Genomic DNA, 13,296 nt, shown 5'->3' with positions numbered 1-13,296 from the left:
GGGGCGGTTGCAATGGTATAAGTTTTGAGTCAAGCCAACTCTAATATACGAGACACGACTCAAGATCGCACGCAAACACCGATAACAGAATGCGGGTCACCGAAATTTGACTACGGCGGCATACGGAATAGTACGGGATAGGATACAGGTCTCACAAGATACCTGGTGAGAGGGGGTCATTGTTCACAACCCAAGTGTAGGGTTGCGATGTAGTAATAACCTCAGTAAGACCGAGGTCGAATCCACAGGGACTGAACCTATACGTAATCTGAAAGTAAATAGAACTAGAACTAGGCGAAGATGTAATTTAAATCAGGGATAATTAAGAGAATAATGGTGAAATACTTTAACTAAAATTTGTAAAATTCAAAAGTGGAAAACTAGGGATTCCAAGGATCCACTCGTAGAGATCAGGGAGATCTATGGTCAAAGCATTCCTTATAATCAAACTTCATCAAAGGGAGTTCAACAATAATGAATCAAAGCAATAGAAAACCAACCATCTCGCTACAAGCTTCACCTCTTAGCCCTAGCTAAGTGGTTCGGTCGATCACAGATATGATCAAACTAAAATTTCTTAGAAAGAAAAAGACATAAAAGAAACTAAAAGGAAATAAAAACTCAATCAGATTGAGCCGACTCGCGTTCCCTCTCTCTTTCTTCACTTCACGTCTGATCTCCCCTTAAATGCCTCCACGGGTACACTAGATGGATTTCTCTCTGTCCTCTCCTTTTATAAGCAGGGAGAGTCAGTCGGCTAGCAGCAAGAGGCGATGCTATGTTACACAGCAAGAATCCCTCTACGTAAGTTTTTACACAGTAACAGATCCGTGCTGAGAAGGAGAATGGTTGCATGCGCACATATAAGTGTCAATCTTCATCACTTGGGACGGTTTTGGATAGCCGACCTCATGAATGGTTTGGATCTTCATGCAGAGCCATCCGCGATGGCCCACCTAGATCGTCAGATCTGTTTGCAAAACAGGGCTGGTGCATGTCTCTTGCGCTGATGATTTGTGGGGCCCATGATCGGGATTCTCTAAGAAATCCAGTCCGTTCATTGGATGCAGCTCGAAACACCAGTCGGGAATGACATGGCACAACTTAGATTCATTGTGGCTCATGGAATTTTTCATTGCACCATCTATCTTCCATTTAAACGGCCGAAATCCGATCCTCATTGTCTTCTAAAATTCCGTCACCTAGGCTTAGATGAGAGGGACCATGAGATTGTAATGGACAATCAGGATCAGACCGTTGAGGCAAGGTGGTGGCCCACAAGAACCCAACCGCAAGCTCTATTCGCAGGTTTGCGTTGCGAGTGGAAAGAAGAAGGGAGTTTAAAAAAGGGAATTTGACCGTACTCGCCTCGAAGTTTGGGCAAATCACCTAGAAAGTTACGTCATTCTATATATTACAAGAAGGGCCTTCTGACATGCTTTTGAAAATTACTTGGACCAAAATGCCCTTGTCCTTGTTTCAGTAGTTATACAGTTTTTCAGGGAAGAAGAAGTTACGTCATATTTAATGCCAAGAAAGTGATTTGTACGAAACCCTTTTTTGCGTACAAGTAAAGACCAAGCTCGTGCGGCCCACATCGATGTACGTGTATAATCCATGCTGCCCATCCTTTTTGCCGTGTCATTTTAGGGCTAGGGCCCAGATATCAGCCTGATCCAGACCTTGTGTGGGTTACATAATAGAAAATAATGGTGACAATGGAACCTACTGTTGAAACTTTTCAGGCTCACCGTGATGTTTGTTAGAAGTGAACACTGCCCAAGTCAGGACTTTTTTGGGCCCACGCGGAGCAGGCCGACAAGGTGGATGGAATGGATCACCCCATTGTGGGCCCTAATCTATGGTACCAATGATTTGGTAGAAAAGGACATTAACACGTTCAAAACCACGATCCATACAACATGACAACCACGACCCATATAACATAGCAACTATGACCTATGCAAACTATGACCCAAATGGGCCCACACTGATGTAGGTGTATAATCCATTCTGCCCATCCTTCTTGTCATGTCATTTTAGGGCTAGGGCCCAAATATCAGCCCGATCCATTGCTTTTATGGCCCACAAAGTAGAAAATAATAGTGACTGTTGAAAGTTTTCAGGCTCACTGTGATGTTTGTTAGATGTGGATATTGCCCAAGTTAGGACTTTTTGGGCCCACGCCGACAAGGTGGATGGATCGGATCACCCCATTGTGGGCCTTAAGCTATGGTACCAATGGTTTGCTAGAAAAGGAATTGAACACGTTGAAAACCACAATCCATACAACATGACAACCACGACCCATATAACATGGCAACTACGACCCATGCAAACCACGACCCAAATGGGCGCACATTGATGTATGTGAATAATCCATGCCGTCCATCCTTTTTGTTGTGTCATTTTAGGGGTTGGTTCAAATATCAACCATGACCCTTTATATGGATCATGGTTGTCATGTAGCAAGGGTCAAGGTTGTCATATTATATGGGCATTAGTTGTCCTGTTATATGGGTCTCAATTGTATGAATCACAGTTGTCTTGTTATATGGGTCGCGGTCGCAGTTGTCCTATTTTTTGGGTCTTAGTTCTCCTGTTATATGGGTCTTAGTTGTATGGATCGCAGTTGTCCTGTTGTATGGGTCGTAGATATCCTGTTATATGAGTCGCAGTCGTAGTTATCCCGTTATTTGGGTCTTAGTTGTCCTGTTATATGGGTCGCGATCATAGTTGTCGTATTATTCGGGTTTTAGTTGTCCTGTTTATGGGCTTCAGTTGTATGGATCGCAGTTTTCCTGTTATATGAGTCGCAGTTATCCTGTTATATGGGTCACGGTCGCAGTTGTCCTGTTATTTGGGTCTTAGTTGTCCTGATATATGGGTCTCAGTTGTATGGATCGTAGTTGTCCTGTTATATGGGTCGCAGTTATCCTGTTATATGGGTCACGGTCGTAGTTGTCCTATTATTTGGGTCTTAGTTGTCATGTTATATGGGTCTCAGTTGTATGGATCGCAGTTGTCCTGTTATATCGGTCGCAGTTATCCTGTTATATGGGATGTAGTCGTAGTTATCCTGTTATTTGGGTTTTAGTTGTCCTGTTGTATGGGTCTAAGTTGCCCTGTTGTATGGGTCTCAGTTGTATGGATCGCAATTGTCCTGTTATATGGGTTGTAGTTATCCTGTTATATGGGTCGCGGTCGCAGTTGTCCTATTATTTGAGTCTTAGTAGTCTTGTTATATAGGTCTCAGTTGTATGGATCACAATTGTCTTGTTATATGGATCGCAGTTATCATGTTATATAGGTCGCGGTTGCAGTTGTCCTGTTATTTGGGTCTTAGTTGTCTAGTTATATGGGTCTCAGTTGTATGGATTGCAGTTGTCCTATTATATGGGTCACAGTTATCCTGTTATATGGGTCGCGGTCGCAGTTGTCCTGTTATTTGGGTCGTAGTTGTCCTGTTATATGGGTCGTGATTATCATGTTATATATGGCCCATAATGTGGTGATCTGATCCATCCACCTTGTCGGCCAGCTTGTTGTAGGCCCAAAAAGTCCTGACTTGGCCTCATATTGATGTATGTGTATAATCCATGTCGCCCATCCTTCTTGTCATGTCATTTTAGGGCTAGGGGCCAAATATCAGCTTGATCCAGTGCTCGTGTGGCCCAGATATTAGAAAATAATGGTAACTATTGAAACATCAATGGAATGGATGTGGGCCCAAGTCAGGACTTTTTGAAAATAATGGTGACTGTTAAAACATCAATAATGGTGACTTGGGCATTGTCCACTTCTAACAAACATCAATGTGCGCCCAAGTCAGGACTTTTTGGGTTCACGGCAAGCTGACCAATAAGGTGGATGGATCAGATCACCCCATTGTGGGTCATATATAACATGATAACCAGGACCCATATAACAGGACCAATGCAACCCAAATAACAGGACAATTGCGACCGCGACCCATATAATAGGATAGTTGCGACCCATATAATAGGACAACTACGATCCATATAACTGAGACCCATATAACAGGACAACTAAGACCCATATAACAGGACAACTGCAACCCATATAACAGGACAACTGCGATCCATACAATTGAAACACATATAACAGGATAACTAAGACTCATATAACAGGACAACTGGGACCACGACCCATATAATAGGATAATGGCGACCCATATAACAGGATAACTGTGATCCATACAACTGAGACCCATATAACAAGACAACTAAGACCCAAATAACAGGACAACTGTGACCGTGACCCATATAACAGGATAACTACGACCCATATAACAGGACAACTGCGATCCATACAACTGAGACCCATATAACAGGACAACTAAGACCCATATAACATGACAACTGCGACCGCGACCCATATAATAGGATAACTACGACTCATATAATAGGGCAACTACGATATATACAACTAAGACCCATTTTAACATAACAACTACGATCCATACAACTGTGGCCCATTTGGGTCGTGGTTTGCATGGGTTGTAGTTGCCATGTTATATGGGTCGTGGTTGTCATGTTGTATGGATCATGGTTTTCAACGTTTTCAATTCCTTTTCTACCAAACCATTGGTACCATAACCTAAGGCTCACAATAGGGTGATCCGATTCATCTACCTTGTCAGCCAGCTTGGCGTGGGCCCAAAAAGTCCTAACTTGGGTAATGTCCACATCTAACAAACATCACAGTGAACCTGGAAACTTTCAACAGTCACCATTATTTTCTATTTTGTAGGCCATAAAAGCATTGGATCGGGTTGATATTTGGGCCCTAGCCTTAAAATGACATGACAAAAAGGATGGGTGGAATGGATTATATACATACATCAGTGTGGGCCCATTTGGGTCGTGGTTTGCATATGTCGTAGTTGCTATGTTATATGGATCATAGTTGTCATGTTGTATAGATTGTAGTTTTGAACATGTTCACGTTCTTTTCTACCAAACCATTGGTACCATAGGTTAAGGCCCACAATGGGGTAATCCATTCCGTTCACCTTGTCGGTCTGCTCCGCATGCACCCAAAAAAGACCTGACTTGGGCAATGTCCACTTTTAACAAACATCACAGTAAGCCTGAAAAGTTTCAACAGTGGGTTCCATTGTCACCATTATTTTCTATTATGTGACCCACACAAGCTCTGGATCAGGCAATATCTGGGCCCTAGCCCTAAAATGACATGGCAAAAAGGATGGGCGACATGGATTATACACATACATCAATGTGAGCCCCACGAGCTTGGTCTTTGCTCGCACGTAAAAAAGGGTTCCGTACACATAACTTTCTTGGCATTAAATACGACGTAACTTCTTTTTCCCTGAAAAACCGTACAACTACTGAAACAAGAACAAGGGCATTTTGGTCCAAGTAATTTTCGGAAGCATGTCAGAAGGCCCTTCTTGTAATATATGGAATGACGTAGCTTCTAGGTAATTTGCCCAAACTTCGAGACGAGTACGATCAATTTCCCTTTTAAAAAAACTCGGTCAGCGGTCTGTTGATGGGTCTGGCTCTTCTGGTGCACAGCAAGTGTGCGTGCGCACGCCACTCAAGTGGGGTCTACTTTGGTGTATATGAGAAATCTGCTCCATCCATCCCTCTCCTCATTTAATTTAAGGGGTTGAGACTAAAATTGAAGCATATCCAGAGATTAGGTGGGCCTCAAATTACTGATATGTGGGCTAATCTGTTTGTTGGACCACTTCTAGAGGGATCCAAGGGCTGAATTTCGACGTATACGGTTAATTTAGGGTTCTCAAGCCAGATATAAAGTTTCAAGCCGAATAGATGGCAGGAACCATGTGATCTTGCATTCATGACGACTTTCAAGCCACTTGAACTTCAATTACTTGATTTATTGGATCTCTGGCATGTAAATTCTTCGATCTCAGTCCCCTGGGGTCCGTCCCTTATCTTGGTGATTTATGAGCGATAAATCCATGCTTTTAGTACCCTTTTTTAGTTCAGTCTGCTAAATACACCTTGCATCACAAACACGATTAAAATAGGCCATTAAACGGTAACATGTTCGTAAAATCAGGTAATAACTGGGGTCTAATATGCAATATTTGACCCTCAACAGTCTCTCTACCAGAGACACCTGTAGGACTTGAAGAAATCCAAAGGCATTTTATTTATCATCGCATAAGATCAACATTCTTCCCAACATCTTGACACCAATGCCACCCGCTACAAAATGAAAAACCTCCTAAGAACCAAAGAAATGAATTCCCACTCCAATTTATTATATGCTTTTTTCATGTCCAACTTCATACTCACATTCCTACCTAGATCTAACCTCTTTATGTAACTCATTGAAAACCTTGTTCATTAGTGCAATGATTTTTAAAATGTTATGCCTTTGAATGTCCTCCGAAAAAAGTTTAGGGAGAATCTCATTTAATCTATAGATGTGATAACCTTGGAAATGATCTTATAGATGCAATTGCATAGGCTTATTGATCAAAAGTCGAAAAACCTCTTCGGATTATTAATCTTAGGTAGTAAAGAGATGATGGAGCAAGTGAAGGCTATTGAGAATTATGGTTTTTTGAAAAATATTTCAAATATTTTAAAATTTTGAGATTTTGCTGCCAAAACGATTTTTGGGAATTTCAAATGGAAAAGTGCGGTGTGTGCTTTTGTCCTACATTGAAAATGATAGGAGAAGATTTGGGGTTTATATATGGATGTGTGTGTAGTATTCTTACTTGGAGCTTTGGAGTTGAGATGCTCGAGTTGCGTATTCCAGTGCTATGCACTGGAACACATACATCGTGTTGCTGTAGTGGCACTAGTTGGCACACTTCGCACTGCGCATCATATTGCTCCCTCGCGACCTTAAGCGTGATGGTGTGATCGCGGTGCGAGTGGTCTAGTAGGAGCCTAGGTGCGATGAATCTGAAATGAGTCGGGGTTTTATAGGCGACTGAGAATGGTCAGATCTTTAATCCGAAACAGTTAGCCATTTCTAAAAATGATTAGTTGCCTTAAAAGCCACAACGATACGAAAACAGACGGGCCGTGATGATCCAATGGTAAGATCTTCCGATCCGATGACCAGAAATGGCTGAAATTAATAATCAATGGTCAGAAATGTTTTTTTAAACATTCTGAACCATTGATGGCCACCAAGCAATGGTCCACTCCCTGGTGCCTATATAAATTGGGCCATTCCGGTCTAAATTCATTAACTCGAATAGAAATCCCTCCTCTTACATCAGATCCTCCAGATAACATCTCCTTTGTAGAATATTATAAACGCATCCACTATTTGATTATGTCAGAAAATCTATTGTGTTGAATTGTTCCTATGTGGACCCATCGTAATTACTGCACGTTGGATGCAGACAAGCTTGTCTTATCTTGGAAGCAATTCGCCTATAACCCATCAACAATTGATAAGGTGGTGAATCATGCTTTAAGGACAATGTATAATTTTACGTGATTCATCCTAGCGAAACGAAACAATTGAACTTTCTTTCATTTTATTTTACATTTTCGGTATATCCACATTTTTCCAACAATCTTAAAGCATGATTATGGATATCAAAAGTGTTGCATCAATCAAATTGATGAACTAAGATTTGATTAGATTGGATTGGTTCGACGGTTCAAATTTCACTAGGTGGTAAGACAAGATGAAATTCCTGCTGACTGCTTTGAAGATCTTCTACCTACTAGACCTAAATCTCCAGCCTCTGCCTAAAGTAATGGATGCTGACACTCTAGAACAGGTCGCTACAAGAATTAAGCAATAAGAAGACGAATTGCTATGTCGCGGCCATATTCTCAACGCTCTCTGATCGGTTGTACGATTTGTACACAGGGACCACGTCAGCGAAGGAAATCTGAAGTGCGTTGTAATACAAGTAAATGGCTAAAGAAGAAGGTACTACTACCAAAAAATAGGGCAACGCTACGGCTAAAAACCATTGGCAATGGCCTTCCCCGACGGCTAAAAGCCGTCGCAGGGTCCGTCAGTGTTGCTCACCAACGGCTCAGGGCGACGGTTTTAGCCGTCGACGTTTCTGACGACTAAGGGCGACGAGCAAAACCGTTAGCGTTTTCGATGGTTTTAGCCATCGGCGATCCTCATTAATTTAAAAAAACATGAAATTTAATTAAATTTCGATGATATATTTGATTTTGATTTTTTCCTTTTCTATTGTGTAGACTTACCTTCTCAAATAGGTTGGTTCATTTAAAACTTTGGTGAAATGGGTATATCTAGTTTTGGATGTGTGCATTGATTAATTGCCTAATCAACGCACACATCCAAAACTAAATATACTCATTTCTCCAAAGCCTTAAATGAACCAACCTATTTGAGAAGGTAAGTCTACACAATAGAAAAGTAAGAAATCAAAATCAAATATATCATCCAAATTCCAAATAGATACAAGAGCATCAGAGAACTTGATTGCTCTCCTGCTCAAGGCAATTCAATTTAATACTGCATCTAAACACCAGCCAAAGTACTTACTCCTGAATCTGATTTGTGTGCCCACCCGAGCAGGGACTTTGTCAGAGGCACTCCCCCCTAAAAATTAAACTACTCTTGGACCACAATGCATGTGAAAATGTACTAGAGCTGGTTTAATGGGGTCCAACATGTAGCACCCCAGATAAATGATTCAAATACACGTCCCAAAGATGAGATCTCAAGAAAAATATCGAAAATATTTAGATAAAAAAAAAAAGAAGAGACTTTAAAGGAAAATACTCCTTTCTACAACTAGTGCCACTTAGGATGAGGTGCCACTGTGTACTTGTGCTTTCCTGGTTTTCCTAGGAGCCAGTTGCGTTTCAAGTTGCAACATCACACTAAACCATAAAAAGACGTGAATCAATCCCATTTTATTCTAGGAGAGAACATTGAAACAAGACGACTTACAACTAGCATCATACATTGCTAAAGTACCGTTGAAGCAAGCAATGATTCACCACACCACACATTCCATAGAAGTACAAGTTCAAAAACATCTACAGATGATTCATACATACCTTATTTATTATAAGAATCAAATATCATAGCATTAGTCAAGTGATGAAAAATTGAAAATAGAAAGGGAATCAAGAGTGGTAAAACTGGAAACATGAAGAGAGATGGAAGTGCTTGTAATTGGCAACTTTCAAAGAAAAAAGAAAAAAGAACTACTAAAGCAGCTTGTTAAGCCCACGTGCACCTCATACGCCACACTACTGGCCTACCACTTGCATGGGAAGTCTGACATGTGCATCAGGTGGGCTCAATTTGAAGAAAACCTAGAGAAAAATCTGCCAGTAATGGGCCACTCCTAGAAGTACGGTAGAAGAAAACTAACTAACAAACTCCCAAAGAGAACTATCGGTATTATTTCGGAAGGCATCAACAAAAAGAATTGCAAGGCTATTCAACAACTACTCAGAAAATAGACAAAATCAACAAAAAAAAAGAAGTAAATCAGTGAGAAGTGTGAATGCATAATGGTTTGTTCCACCAACAAGTATAGAGACAAGATGTCTTGCCAGCAAAAGAATAGTGAACTGTACCATACAAATACAAAAGAAGAAAAAAGAGGAATTAGAAACTTGGATATAAAATCAAAGAAAAATACAAGTTTTGTTAACTTTTGTCAATATAAAACAGCTTCTAATATTCGAGTATTCTTAGATCAAATCGATGAAAATTGTCATCAAACCTTTTCCCTGTTATCCAAACAATGCTCACGAGAATATCAACCTGATTAAAAATGTTCAAGTGTATCGACCCATGCATCTTGGACCGGGTAAGTTAGCCATCTATACGCATACTGTGAAGTATATATTACCACGTCCTCTATATATCAATGAAGATAAAAAAGCATTTTCCAATATAGACAATTGCTTCTTTTTTTTTCTCTTTTTTTTTTTAAAATTTTTTTTAGGGGATATTAGCCATACTTAGTGTTGCAGCCATACATTGATATATCTCAAAATATTGCACTACCCATTCACAAATATTCCTGAATATCATTAATACATGCGACACGTATCAACGATATCTCAATACAGAATATTCAGTTGCACTTGAGCACTTGAGCATGAACCGAACAATCTAGCTAAATCAATTTTTAAAATTGATCATTTGATATAGCATGTGAATTTCACAATCAATTTGAGACACCTTATATTAACTTGAGAGATGTAACACAAAAGATAATGCCAATGAGTGAACATACCACCACCACGACAGGGATACATATCACTTTCCCTTCACCATTTTTGAAGAAAACCAATTGAGCTGCAAAAATAGAAAAACAAGAACATGAATAAATAATAGGAAAAACTAGTAATCCAGAAAATTTTCAATTTTCATATAAAGTATATGAATGCACATGATTTGTATCGGCTTCTTGCAATAGCACCATCCAAAGCCAAATATAAACAACAAATAATGAAGACAAAAGACATTACAGAAGCCATTATGTATCAATTCGAGTGTAAAATATGGATCAAAACTCAAAAGATACAAAATTATATATAGTTTTTTAAGGAAACAGCTAGAAACCATGTAAAGTCTAAATTGTAGCAGCATGTCTAGAATGAATTGAATAGTTTATTGCTCAGTCCATTGACATGAACTACGATATACGAAGAATAATAACTGAAAATTAGAGAAGCTACTCACGTTCTGTGCAGCCAAAGAGGTAAACCGTCTTCCAGAAGAACTCATCATCAAGAAGTTTCTTGGGCAATGCATCCTAAAACAGGTGTGCCTTGACCATGCTAAAGACAATCTTGAGCATGGCACTGTCTTTGGATGCAAGCATGGAAAGCTTCTGTCTTCTCACATGGGGCTTCCCTTTGCATTGGGAAATTGGCCAAACTTTATAGGGATTCAGTGGTGGAAAGAGTTGAAAAAACTGACAAGGATGGAAGAAAAGAGATTGTCCATTGGTGGCCCTGTGCAGCCAAAGAGGTAAACCTTCCTCCAGAAGAACTCATCATCAAGAAGTTTCTTGAGCAATGCATCCTAAAACACAAAAAGTAATGAATGAGTTGCAAGGATGCCAAACAAATAACTGGCAATTATTGTATTCTTAGAATAAGGCTATATACTTATCCAAACTACTAAAACTGAAATGCAAATAAATAAATAAATTTTAAAAAAATCACAGTTGCTCTATCAAGACAATAATAGTACATGAAAATTCTATTGTTGAAAACAAAGGAAAATAGAAATCAAAAGAGCTAGAAAGAAAGAAAGAAAGAAAAAAAAAAGATAGAAAAAACAAAAAAAAAAAAAGGATTTTATCATTCTAAAACTACATAATCTTCGTTGGAAAAAAAAAAAAAAACGATTTTCACACCTGTGCTTCACAGCCTACCATTGCCATCACACGTTCATTGTATATTCCTCAATACTCAAAGAGAAAAAAAAAAGTGCCTACGAGCATATAGCTGGTTGTTTGAACAAAACAAGGCATGCACGTTAATATCAAATGCAACTACATTAACTATGACACAGATCTTCACTATAAGAAGAAAGAGATGGTTGTTCTTCAAAAAAAAAAAGGTGTCGTGTATGGTAGACCATAAATAACACTGACTGTATAAGGTAGTTACCACCTATTCCTGCACTGGGTTCACATCAATTACCTTCTGACTTGTCACAATGTATGATTTACTCAAAATTATCAAGATGGATAGATTCATGAAAATTAAAATCATCTAGTATAACAGACCCTATTCGAACTGATGCGATATCCAAGTTGTCTATCAAGTGAAAAAAAGAACAATAATCGAAACCCAAAAATGTACCTAAGCCAAATTGCTGAGCAATGCCATCATCAAAGCCTCATCCATGATCTCAATGAACAATTAATATACTTGGGAGATCATGGGCATTGAGAATAGCCACAAGACAAGCACAAGATTGACAAACCAAGAGAATAACTTGCATTCAGTCAACGAGCCCAATGACCAAAGACCATGATGTTGACATGAGTTTCAATGCAAGACATTTGTTATAATGGAATAAGATTACCAAACGGTGAGCATACATCCTAACAACAGTAAGAAAGTAAACAATAAACTAGAAAATGCAGTAAGAAGAACCAACATAAAGATATAATAGTGAAGTCAAGACCTTTATTAATAACAAAACAACAAGAAGTTGTGTTATGATACGTGAATGCCCATCATTTTAGCATTCTGGATCACCAGAAATGGTCCCCATACACCATATAACTTCTGAAATCTATACAGAAAAACAAGGAACATGATGCACGTTTGTTGCTACAAATCACATCCAAACAAGTTTAGCAGAAATCCATGGTGACATCATCAGACCCCAATGCTTTATCTCTGTCTCATATTACATTTGAGATCTCTTCCCAAAAGTCCCTTGCAAGCCACTCTATTAACTCATTTGAAAGCCTCTTGAAATTTCTGAATAATCAATACAAAATAACCATAACCCATAAATAATACATGGTGAAGATAAATCAAGGAAAGAAAAGTATACCTGTTACATGAAGAGTCTCCATCCGTGAGAAGCCTTTGCTCCATTCTCTCGTAAGACCCCAACACCATTAATTCCGACAACCCACACCATTAAATCCGGTAACCCAGTCGCTGCATCCCATCTCCACTCCCAATATCAATCCGAAAACCCCCAAATCCGGAAACCCCTAAATCCAAAACCTCCAAATTCAAATCTATCAACCTTCCGCTTTCGAATCAACGGCCTAAAAGGTAGCATTCTACTATTACCATTGCTACCACCTCCCAGCTGCGTAATCAACTAGAATGGCTGCCCCTAATTCAAGCAGCGTGCTAAAATGAGAAAACCCTATAGAGGGAGAGGGAGAGGGAGAAATGGAGCGAGCAGGGTCGAGAAAGAGGGAACGAGTGGATTGGGCACCGATTGACCGTGGCCTACCTTCACACGGAGGATGGAAGCGGATTGGCTGATGTACCACACACCAGCTCTATAGCCGGTGTATTGATGTCAGCAAGTTCTATGGGTCACGTCATGAGGTGTGTTATATCCAAACTGTCCAACCATTTTACGAGCTTGTCGTAAGGCTTGAGACGAAAAATAAGCGTGATCTAATGATCAGTAGGGCCACATTGAAAAAAATCAGTGGGGGATTGAACATCTACCATTGAAACCCTTTTGGGAGTCACAGAAGTTTTAGATGAATATGAAATTTGTTTTTCCTCTTCCACCAGGTCTTTGTGACATTATGAACAGATTGGATGAAAAATAAACGCTACAGTGGGCCCAACG

General features: G+C 39.6%; 1 long non-coding RNA gene across 4 annotated transcripts in view; it reads right to left on the bottom strand.

Moving 5' to 3' along the window:
• Positions 1 to 13,004, bottom strand: part of LOC131221604 (uncharacterized) — a 71,594-nt gene extending 58,590 nt beyond the window's left edge. Inside the window, exons 1-5 of one of the 4 annotated variants that reach the window (XR_009159482.1) lie at positions 12,529 to 13,000; positions 10,690 to 11,034; positions 10,241 to 10,302; positions 9,365 to 9,566; positions 9,196 to 9,334 (exon numbers count right to left, since the gene is read on the bottom strand). This is a non-coding gene — a long non-coding RNA (uncharacterized LOC131221604). Of the gene's footprint in view, positions 1 to 8,458; positions 8,865 to 9,195; positions 9,335 to 9,364; positions 10,303 to 10,689; positions 11,035 to 12,528 lie in introns of those variants that run through there. The other 3 variants (XR_009159479.1, XR_009159481.1, XR_009159480.1) reach the window with 3 other exon arrangements.
• Positions 13,005 to 13,296: the final 292 nt, after the last annotated feature.

This window comes from Magnolia sinica, chromosome 12 (assembly GCF_029962835.1).
Source record: "Magnolia sinica isolate HGM2019 chromosome 12, MsV1, whole genome shotgun sequence".
Classification (NCBI taxonomy): Eukaryota; Viridiplantae; Streptophyta; class Magnoliopsida; order Magnoliales; family Magnoliaceae; genus Magnolia; species Magnolia sinica.
This window is presented reverse-complemented; position numbering and strand designations above follow the sequence as displayed.